This window comes from Python bivittatus, unplaced genomic scaffold (genome assembly GCF_059951505.1).
Source record: "Python bivittatus isolate LINGU-HERP-01145 unplaced genomic scaffold, Pbiv_v1 ctg000850_np1212, whole genome shotgun sequence".
Classification (NCBI taxonomy): domain Eukaryota; kingdom Metazoa; phylum Chordata; class Lepidosauria; order Squamata; family Pythonidae; genus Python; species Python bivittatus.
In genome coordinates, this window is record NW_028277112.1 from 57,783,892 (window position 1) to 57,795,968 (window position 12,077).

General features: G+C 38.9%; 1 protein-coding gene across 9 annotated transcripts in view; it reads right to left on the reverse strand.

Annotated features, from left to right (window-relative positions):
- The window catches only part of PALM2AKAP2 (PALM2 and AKAP2 fusion), a 245,073-nt gene that overhangs the window by 195,028 nt on the left and 37,968 nt on the right, over window positions 1-12,077 (reverse strand). The window lies entirely within an intron of this gene.

Here is a 12,077-nt window from a genome sequence, read left to right on the forward strand (position 1 = left end):
AATTGTCAGGTCCACACTTACCTAGCTTGCGAATTAGTACATGATGGAATTTTTCATAAATGCAATATACAGTATATATGTCTGTAGCATCCCTACAATCTATGAAAGAAGTTGCCAGATAAAAAACAAAGTTAATATGAATCTGGCAAGATTTGTTGTCAACAAATCTATGCTGACTTTGGTAATTACTACATTATTTTCAAGGTGTTTACAGCTCCATCTCTCTATTATTTGCTCTAAAATCTTCCCAGATGTTAATGTCAGATTAAGGGTCAGTGTGCTGGATCTTCCTTTCCTCTCTTTTTGAAGATAGGAAAGTCTTTGCACTTGTCTAAGCACCTGGCACTTCATCAGTTCTCCAGACTGATGAAAATAACAATATTTGGGGTAGATGATCAGCCAATCCTGATCATCTAAGATGCAATTAATTTTGTCCTAGAGGTTTCAACTTGCTGAAAGTAAAGAGGTATTGATAGAAAGAAGCTCCTGCCCCTTTATCCTGCCCTTTACAAATTCCTGGTGGATTTTTATTTTATTTTTTTGAAGAAGAAGAAGAATATTGAACCAAAATAGGAGTTCATTAACTGTAAGCATTTTACTTTCAGGTTTGTGATTTTCTTTTCTGACCTGGCCCTCTTTCCATTTCCTATATGTGGTTTTTTGGTTTGTTTGTTTCAGGTATTCATCAGAAAGGGCCAGCACGAATTACTTACAGTATTGGAAAGAGAATCTTAATGACTAGAATATGAACCACATTCCTTACTGGAAAAGCTGTGCTAACAACTAGGGCACAAAACAGTTTCCTGCTGGAGCAGATGTCCAAACATAGCTAGTTTAAAAGGTTTTAAAAAGCAAGTTTTATTTGCCATCATTTATAATCCATACTCTAGGGCCCACTGTTAGAGAATTAAAAACAAGAGATTAAAAATATATATATTTGTTGCATTTATAACCCAGATTTTCTCAAGGCCACATACTCCGTACCCCTCTCCCATTTTATTTTCACAAGAACCCTGTGAATAACTGTCCAGTCACTCATGAGGTTCAGAGTAGGCAGGAATTTGAACATGGATTTCCCAGCCCTAGTTAACACTCTAACCACAACACCATATTATCTAGCATGATGAAATCCACTAGGAAGTGAAATCCAGCAAAGAGACAAACAACACTCCTGTGGAAACAAGAAGAGGTGCTAAACAAACTGTACCAGCCAGCAGCGTAGAGATGAAGGTGGCTGCTTAAAGATTTCTACAAGGAAACAAAATCCAATCCCCCAAAGAAGGAATGCTTATACCCTCCCATCAGACAGAGTTTACATTTTGGAGTCCATTTTGTGTATTGTCTCCATCCAGATCTACCCACCAGCTGCTGTTGTTTACAGAATATCTAACAGAAGCAGTGCTAGAAAGCTAATTGGCTGTGCCTTCCCCTGGCAAAGCAAGGCGACAAGGAGCAGGTCTAGCTATTATAATCTCCCTGGTACCAGCAAATGACTGCATGGCCCAACTCCCAGGAGGAAACAGCAACAGATCATTTATCTGGAGGTAGACACGACATAGGCGAATTCTTGAATTTGGATACTAAGCTCTCCACCTCTTCATGTTTTGTTACCCAGAGGCGAATTAAGTTGCAATGCAACCTTTTTAGGATTTTCCAACAGGAGATTTAATCAGAGCTTGAATGATGAAAAGCAGGAAGGGAAACCATACAAATCTTTCTTGCTTTATCTGCCAGTTTGTTGTTCCCAGTAGATAACCATCCCGAAGAGGCAAAGACTGTTTTAAATCTGGGCTCAGAAACTTTTTTCTCTTTTGTCTGCAAAGGTGAGCCAGTCCAGGGTGAAGGGAGGACAGAAGGAAGAGGGCACAACTGAAGAAATGGTTATGTTGAGCCTTCAGAAAAGATGATTAGGGGAGAAATGATAGTACTTTCCCAGTATTTGAAGGGTTGTCCCACAGCCTGAAGTGCAGGATATAAATTAACCATTTAAATTCTGCCTGAACGTTTGAAACAAAACAAATGCTACCTTACAGACAGAGAAATCTTACAGTGGAATCAATTTCTGAGGGTTAGGGTTGCTTTACTCAAGAGATGCTTTACACTGGGGTTCCTACACTGAGGAGATTAGACTCAATGGCCTGAATGGCCTCTTCCCAATTTATGATGCTTCATAATGATGATATGATGATGCTTCATAATGATGATATGATGATTCAGAAGGTGAACTCCTACTGTCTAGCCCAGTTTTTCCCAACCTAGTGACAGCCAGACTCTTTAGGACTACAGTTCCCAGAATTTCTAGCTGGTAGGTCCAATGGCTGAGAAACCTGCAGTTGTTGAGAAAATGATTAGTGATTTTATAAAATCTAATTCACTAATAATTTATAATGTTTGAAAACAACCATTGCAAACCTATTGAAAAACAAACTTCTCCACATTTTGAGATATGGAGTATCCATATTCTGACTGGCCTCTTTCAGTTCTTCCCATCTATCCACCGCCCATCCATTTCAACAGTGCCCCAGAATTTCATTGAAGTTATTTTGTTATACAAGGCAGAAAATTACAGAATGAAATGTAACAAGAGCTATTAATAAAATGGTGGTAAATGTGTGGGACCCACCTGTCCAGCCTGGAGATGCAAAGGGAAGTCTTTTGAGGCCTCCTGCTTGTTTTTTTTTTTAATTAAAAGCTTGCCGACTCATTTTTATGGCATAGGCAAGATATTATAAATCATATTTACTACCCCTCATAACAAGGCCATTATTACTCTGGGCTCTTACAATGAGTAGAGAACCAGGCTGGGCCTGGGCAAGGAAGAGGCCCACTCTTTCTCGGTTCTGCAACACCCACAACTCTATATGTACCCAGACAACTGGTTAATCTTCTCCTGTTAATGATCCTGCTAATAAACCCAGATTTGGACCATTTCTACTCTTTTAAAAACCTCTATTAGGTCAGGAGGGGGAAGCTGAAGATCTCTTTTAGCTATTTTGGGAACGTGCATGTCTGTTCCCACTGGATTATTGCAAGTTCTTTCCCAGAGCCTGGGAAATGAGTCACTGAGAGAAATGGGAGTATTCTGATGATGCTACTGCGAAATCAAGACACAGATCACCCTGGAAAGAGGGATTTAGTTCCACTCCCAACAAATTTCTGCTGTAACACTGGCAGACGTATATGGAGAGAGAGGTACTTCACTTAGAGCAGACCGCACAGCTTGGCTCTTTGCTCTCCTTTGGCTTAGCTCAGTGTTGTCCAAACTTGGCCACTTTAAGATGAGTGGACTTCAACTCCCAGAATTCCACAGCCAGCATGGCTGGCTGGGGAATTCTGGGAGTTGAAGTCCACTCATCTTAAAGTGGCCAAGTTTGGACAACACTGGCTTAGCTCAACCAATGCAAAATAAAACCTGCTCTGAAATATACTGCCCTCTCCTCCCATCTTAAAGAAACAGAGCCACCTCTAGATTCAGCAGCACAGCTACAGATTTCTGACTATTTTCACCTTTTTTTCCCTCAAAAAGATGCAAAATGCATCTGTGTAGTACTCTGGATCTTTTCATTCCTGCCTGCCTCCCGATTTGCACAAAAACACCCCATAGGCCAAAATATTTTGACCCTATTGAGAGTATGTGTAACCTCCTACAGCCTTGAGAGGTTTTTTTGTTTTTGTTTTTTTAATTAAGAGCAGCAGCCGCCCCTTTTAGGGCAATTGTATAGAACAGTGTTTCTGAACCTCAGCAATTTTAAGATGTGTGGACTTCAACTCCCAGGATTGCCCAGCCAGCATGGAGAATTCTGGGAGTGAAGTCCATGCAACTTAAAATTGCTGAGGTTCAGAAACACTGATATAGAAAACCAGTTTGATGTAGTGATTAAAGGCACCAGGCTAGAAACCAGGAAACTGTGAGTTCTAGAGTCGTTGGGCTAGTCTCTTTCTCTTCAACTGCTAGGAAGGAGAAGGAGAAGGAGAAGGAGAAGGAGAAGGAGAAGGAGAAGGAGAAGGAGAAGGAGAAGGAGAAGGAGAAGGAGAAGGAGAAGGAGAAGGAGGAGAAGGAGAAGGAGAAGGAGGAGAAGGAGAAGGAGAAGGAGAAGCCAGCTGGTCTAGTGGCTAAGGCATCAGACTAGAAACTGGGAGACTTTGAGTTCTAGTCCTGCCTTAGGCACGAAAGCTGGCTGGGTGACTTTGGGCCAGTCTCTCTCTCTCAGCTGTTCACCTCACAGGGTTGTTGTTGTGGGGAAAACAGGAGGAGGAAGGGGTATTAGGTATGTTCGCCACCTTGAGTTATTTATAAAAATAATAAAGGTGGGATAAAAAAAATCTTAAGAAGATGATAAAGACAGACCAGTTCCAAAAACCTTGCCAAGAAACCTGCAGCGAGATTTTGTCCAGGCAGTCACCAGGAGTCAAGACTGATTTGAAAGCTTTTTTAAAAGGAGGGGCAGTGGTGAAATATGTTATTTAATGATATCTAGCTTCTTGGAGACAAAAATATCAATCATGACAGCTCAGCGATATTATTTAAAAAAAAGCAAAACAGCCACCCATAACTCAAAATTTTAAAAAATTGAAGCTGAGATGCAGTTTTGATACAGTTACGCCTCTCCTGCGGATTGGTTTTTGCAGAAGAGTTTTCCAGTGAAGGCCGTTTGAATTTTCTCAGGGTTTCCAATCGCAATAGCAAAATGCTTTAGTGTTTGGTAAGAAATCTTGCCGTCAGGGTCAGTTCTGTTGCAGGAGTATTTGGGGCTTCTCCGGTACAGATCTTCCTGTGCCAGTGATTCCAAAGAAATGCTAAGGAGGGACTAACAAAAGACCTTTTCGTTGAATGTGGTGTCTGGATGACTTGCACAGGAAACTGGTGCCAATGTCTTGTTCGTGATGTTCCAGAAGCTGGTGAAGCCACCTTTTTTTGGCATTTCATAGGTAATGTTAAGCTTTTTTTCAAACACTCTGTTTTAAGTACTTTACATTTTCAGTGGCCATTTAAATATAACCATTGATCCTGTTTTGTGTTTTAATGTCAAGGAGGCTTTGTTTAAAATTGTAGTTTTTTTTAAAAAAAAGTTTAATTTGTGATCAGTAATTAGCATGGTGCTTCAAAGAGGATGGGTGATATAAACATGATATCAAATTAATTATATTCTTTCAGATTTTATGTTTTCAGCTTTTACCTAAATTGCTCTGATAATTTTTAAAGGGTAAGTATACACGTACACACCATATATATATATATATATATATATATATATATATATATATATGAATGAATGAATGAAAATTCTCTCATGAAGTAATGCATATTCCAAGAAAAACAGATATGAACTACTTTATAATTACAAGTACCTCAGGACAAACATTTGGCTACTGCAGCATATCTTAAACTCTCAGACTCCATCAAATTGATTTCATCAAGCACATTAAAAATAAGTTATACTAATCACTGTAATATTAACTCAACCAAGCTATTACAGACATTGCGCACATGTCAAAAAAACTTTCTCCAGTGAGATAATCGTAAAAATATAAGACCCCCCTTAAGGCGAGGGGGTCTTGAGGCCTCTAGCATGAGGTGCAGATGAAGAAAGATCACAAAACTCTCTAGCATGAAAGTCTATAGGAAAGAAGGCAGACAGGCCTGAAGGCTTCTATGAAACTAGCATGTTCACAGTTATTCCCTTCCTACCTGCTTTCCATGGGTTATGGGCAAGTCAGAAAACTTGTAAAACAGCAAATAAAAGATGTAGAGCCCCCAGCTGACATAAGCAGGGTTCCCAATCTCTTGTTATCAATAGTCAAAGGTACACGGTAGCCCTTTTATCTTGGGCAGCTAGAAGTCCTAAACCTAGACAGGCCTCCACTTTGGTGCACTTTTGGTCTTCTTTCAGCTGCCTCTAATGGAAGATATGGGAGGACTCCTTTTCTGGAGCACCCATGTCCTGTGAATCTGGGCACACTGAAACTACTGGACGTGTTCTTCCTTGTTGTTCGTGTTACAGAGACTGATCCATTTTATGTCTTTGTCCTTTCTTCTCATTGTAATCCTACTCTACCATACAATGTTGCTAAGTTCTGCACAGCAGTTTGTAAATTTTGCTGAGAACTACTAAGAGTTAAACAGATCCAACAAACCCCTCACCTATAATTGCACAGCTGTATTTCTGTCTATAATAGTTAGTCACCTTGTTTAAGAGTCTTATTATTGTAGCTTATTAACAGTATATTTTACTACTTTGATTTTATTTTTTTCATGATATAGAATATTTTATTATATTTTATTACTTTTATGATAGGACTTAGTTATTATATTAATATTAAAACATCACCAATGTATACATTTAATATTAACATTTACTTGGTGGTTCATTATTGTCATATAAGGATTTTAGAGTTCTGTGCTATAAATGTAATTCTTTTCTTATCTTGCTCATAATTTACAAATGTTGATTAATACTGGTCTTAGACCAAAGTAAAATAAATTTAAATTGGCTTCATACTACTTACATGGCATAGAGCCTCCCATAAAACCAATGGACATTTTGGCAATTATTACTGAATACTACCAAGGGGAAAAAAAGGTATAAATTAGCAAAAATTGGGTGCCTCTTCTTTAGCTTCCTTTCACTGCTCTTCTCCCATCAAAAATTAGCTGCTCTGCTAACTCTCAAATTCACACTTTTCAATCAATCAATCAATCAATCGAGAGAAGAAAGCAAAACCAGAAATCTAAGTCAAATTCAAAATATTAGAGAATGTTTCGTAAGTATGCTTGTAAATTGAGCAAGTGAATTGTTCACCTCAGTCAAAGCCTTCCTCACTACACTGGCATATATATTATTTAGACGTAATACTGTGCTAGAATCTGTCCTCCAATTTCTCCAAACTTTTCTTCCTCTGGGAAGGAGGTCTCTTTTTCTTTATCTCATTCTTAGGTTGTTTTTTAATCTCTTTAAAATTCATGTCGATGTTTCTGAGTTTTCTGAGGTGGCAGTATCATTTGTACTGTTGTTTCTGCTCTTCATCTCCCCATCACTTCACACTCTCCCTCAATCCCTACACGTCCTGACTAGGAGGGGGAAAACAAAGGAGGGATTCCCTTACGATGGAATTTCACTGATGTGTGGGAAGGCAGGCAGGTGGAAGACCACAGATGTTTGTGGAATGAAAGAGAGGACACTCGCACAAATTCCTCAGCCATCTTGTGACAGAGCTAAGTACAAGCATGCTGCACCTCACTGATGACAACTGAACTGAGTTTTTCTTCTTTGAAAAAAGCCATTTCTTCTTCCAAATGAACGAAATGGTTGAATACACATATACATGCACAGAATTTATTAGCGTAGCGCTACTTAAAAAAATGTCTAAAGATCCTGATCCATAAAAATCAATGTAATTTTTTAGGATGATATGTATCTATCTTTGTGTGAGTGGTAATCATCCTTGTTTTTGGCAAAATATCACTTTTCACTAGATCTCAGGCCGTAGATGTTTTTCTCCATTGACCAGATTTCAGTAACTTAATACAGTATATCTACAGAACTCTAGACAAAATCTAAGGAGGGCTTTAGTTCTGGAATAAGATTTAGGAGGCATCACGGAGGCTTCCAAAATAAGTAGATAAAGTGTGAAGAAGAGGCGACACTATTTGCTGCAGTTCTTTGGCATACATCTGCTTTGTGTCTGGAGGCATTATTTTCCTCTTCACGCTTTGTATGTTTATCACGGCAAAGAACTTGGCTGCCACATACAGTGTGAAATGTCTTTCTCTACCCATGATGTGATTGGGCAAAAGGCCATTAAAATTAAAGCAGCCATGCCAAATTAGATCTGCAATAGATTTGACTTAATGGCATTTCTTTGTCCTCCCCATACCCCAATGATCACAATGTTCACAAACATAACAAGCAAGATGCACAAATGCATCCTTTTGGGGGCTGACAGCAATGGTGGGAATTTGATCTTGTGAGATCATTACACAAAAGAATGTCACAGACAGCTCTAACTCAGCTTGCTTGGCGAGAACGACAAAAGAAAATCAACAGATGACACAACAGCTTGCAATATAAAATGCACATAGGAAATGGTGTTGAATGTTATTTTGAATGTTCCTTGCATTTATAATACGGAATTAAGAAAAAATATGTATTCAGATCTCACAGTCACTTGGGTGAAATGGCAAGTTCTCTGGCACCACAGAAATGCAATCGTATCATATCCTCTAGCACAAACTCATTGTATTGCACTAGGAGATCAGGTAGTAACAGGTGTTCACTTAGCTTATAATACTTCACTTAATACTTATAATACATTTTGTTGTGCCTTGTTCAACAAAACAGCTATTGAAATGCATAATAATATGAAATAATTGATGGATATTATAGAGTCACAAAAACAACTTGCTATTAGAACTACTTAAGAAAGAATAATGATTAAGTGTCAGATGTGAACCAGGGAGACAGGTTCAAATTTTATTTCATGTTGGAGCTCACAGGGAGTCATTCTCTCTCAACACAATTTAGCTCACAGGCTTGTTATTGAATAAAATTAGGATAGAGTTTATATAAGCTGATTTGAGATTTCATTGTGTGTGTATGTGTGTGTGTAGTGATGTGTGCACACAGACACACACAAAAAGAATAACAACTTCAGCCTTTGCAACAACTCAAAGGTATTCAGAGCTTGTGTGCATATTCTCTGAAATCTGGAGCCATGTTCTGCCTATGGCTGAGAAAAGTGAAGAAAGTCAAGTCTGGATTATGAAGCCCCTGATTTGATTTCCATATGCTGTTTAAGAAACTCAATGAAAGTCAGCCTCTACCTCTCCACCTATTAAAAAAAAACAGTATTTTGTACACTGTAAGTATCTTCAAACTGTCAGCCTTTATTTTTCAAAAGTGCAATGGGCTTTAAACTGATGAACTTCAATGCATCCAGACATGTCTGGACATACCACTCCCACCCTACTCCACCCCTTACTAGTTGACACATGACCTACTTCTGCACATGCCCAGAATCATGGCTCTGACATGTCTGGACCTGTGCAGGTTCTGCCCAGACAGGCCTGGACACCTCCACCCCACTCCTTTACTAGCTGACACGACTGACTACCGCGCATGCCTAGAATCTAGATGTGTGGATAGCTTGCTGCTAGGTTGGAAGGAGTCTGTGTGAGAGTATTTGCTTTACCAGTTAAATTTTCCTGGCGCTGCTGGAGGGGGGAATGAAACTTTATTAAGGTCATGCTTCAAAATGTTTACATGTGTGTCTCTACTTGTGTTATCAGTTAAATTTACAAATGAGTGTGTGTGTGCGTGTGCATTTTCAGGTTAAAATTCACAAACTATGTATCTTTAACTTTTACAAAAGGTAAAGCTGACTATGGTTTTACTGAAGTTTTATTTGAATCCATATAAGATTAGGGTTGGGTGAGGGTTAAATTAATCTCTCTAGGGCTGCTGTGGTTTAAAAAGTGTTTTTTTTTCTGCATTTGAGGGAGTGATTTTAAAAACTCCATGGAAATAAAACCTTTTAGAAAAAGGGGCAATGCAAGCTGTGGCTTAAAAAAGTATTCCTTTTCCTGCATTCAAGATGTTGATTTTAAAAACTCCACAAAAACTGAAGCGTCATTAGACTATTATTTATTTCACAACGCACAAAATAGGGCTTGCTTCCAAAATATAGCGCAGCCTAGGGTTCTGTTTGTTATTTGCTTTACTTAGTTTTGATTTGAATCCATATAGGATTAGGGCTAGGTTTGGGCTTAAGCTAATAATGCACTCTAGGGTTGACTGTCACCCTTTTCTTGATGGGATTAGGTTCAACATATCATATCCGTTACGGTCATGACCTGATGACATCAACATCACATGGGTTTTGTTTACTTTGATGACATCATTGATTAAACAAACAGATAAGCCACTCTTAAAGTTAGTACTGTATACACTATTACTACTACTATACAATCTGCATAAAGTGCCTAAGTCTTATCATGTTGCAAAATTACTGTGGCTAATTTTCAATTTAGTTTGTACCCAGCTCGTTCCCAGTCAAAAGCAGAGAGGAAGACATGAAGAACAGGCAAGAATTTACATTATTTATATATCTATCTATATCTAAGGACATAGAACTTTCCAGAGCCACTGGAAACAATATGGTGGGCAATTAATTAATGGTAGTCCTCGCTTAACGACCATTCGTTTAGTGACTGTTCAAAGTTACAACGGCGCTAAAACAGCTACTTACGACTGGTCCTCACACTTACGATTGTCGCAATCCCCCCACAGTCACATGATCGCAATCTGGGTGCTTGGCAACCAGCTCGCAGTTACAAATCAAGCAAAATCAATTGGAAATGGCACAATTCACTTAATGACTGCCGTGAAAAATGTCATAAAATCGGTGTGGTCACGTGATGCCTCGCTTAACAACCACCTTGTTTCATGATGAATTTTCCAGTCCCTATTGTGGTCAAGCAAGGACCACCTGTAATCCCAAAGGGTTATTAAATAGCCTTTGGTTATTGCAGCTTTACACTTTTTACATACACAATGCCAACAAAAGAGAGATGGAAGGTAGGATTCCCCCCTCTATTCTGCACCAGGAAAGAAACAATTTGGTGGTGGATGAAATACCCAACATTTCCCTTCTCCTTAGCTTTGTGCACCAAATTATGCAACATAATGGGTTAATCCGCTATGCATTGCTTCATGCTCTGAGACCTAATTCTTCTCTCAGCCCCAGGAAGCAATCCCTGGGCATTGCAACCATATCATTAATTTTGTAGTATATCAGTTCTCCTTGCTCCTTTTCTGGCATTTTCTTCACATAGTGAACGTCTTAATGTCTACGTGTTTCCTCCTGGGTCTGGAGTTCTGCTAAATCCCACGTTGTCCTCAGATATCATGGTTGGGATTGGCTCTTTTTCTTTGCAAGGGTAGCAGAGGTCTGTGCAGCCATTCAGGATCTGCAGATGACAGAGCGACAGTGCTTTGCTTCTCACTGCACCAGGCAAAGGGCGCGCCCCCTTAAAAGAACATCTATCCTACAGTTGATTTCCTATCAGATTTATTTTCAGCCCGGTTCAAACCTGTATATTCCATATATTTTGGATTATTACTTATCAGCAGTTTTAAATTAAAGTCCATAATTCCTTTTAGCCATCTGTTTCATCATTTACTGCTGTCCAGTCCTCTTGTGTTGGCTCGCTGACCTTTCTAATTAGCAGTCCAACTGCACTGGCTGTGTCAGGTCTTCTCACAGCGGCAATATATAGCAGCTTTCCCCCAACTCTCCTACCTTGCTCATTGTTCGCCAGGTTAACTTTGGCTTTCTCCTTTGTTCAGGTATTGAACTTGCATGGGTGTACAGTAAAGAAAAGTAGAGCTGACCTTGGGAAAGGTATGAAGGAGCCATTATAAGGGAAAGGAAGGAATGAGCCACTAAGGAAGGATTTGGACAAAAGATTACATAGCCCAGAGATAGAAGGAAGTGTGAGAAATTCAAAATAACTGGTTTTGCTTAATATAAAATGGGACGGAGAGAAACTTAGGCTTTCAAGATCTTATTATTATAACCTGCAACAATAAAGTATGATTCTTGGAATCTCTGTGATGTCTGTTTCTTGACCTGGCCTACCTTGAAGGGCTGACAATGACTGCTTTCCCTCAATGAGATCTAGAAACTTTATTAGATCTATTATCTTTTAGTTTGACTAAGTACCCTCCACCTTTGTCCTTTTCATTTCAGTTCCAAAACAGTGGCTAATATCTCCCCCATTGGGGGAGATGGGTGGCATACAAGTTTAACAATCAATCAATCAATCAATCAATCAATATCCCCAAGTTGTTTTACTTCCTTTTTTATATTGTTCACTATTTCAAAACTACATATCACTTTTATACTCTAAGCATACAATTCAATCATTAACATGATTAAATGTACATCCTGTACATTTGTCTTTCATTTTTAATTCTTGTATATAAACATGGATCAGCATTTCCCTGTTTAAAGCCAGTGTTTTACAACACTTGATTTGGTTCATCAGCCCATGCTTTGGCAGCTTGCTTTAATCCATA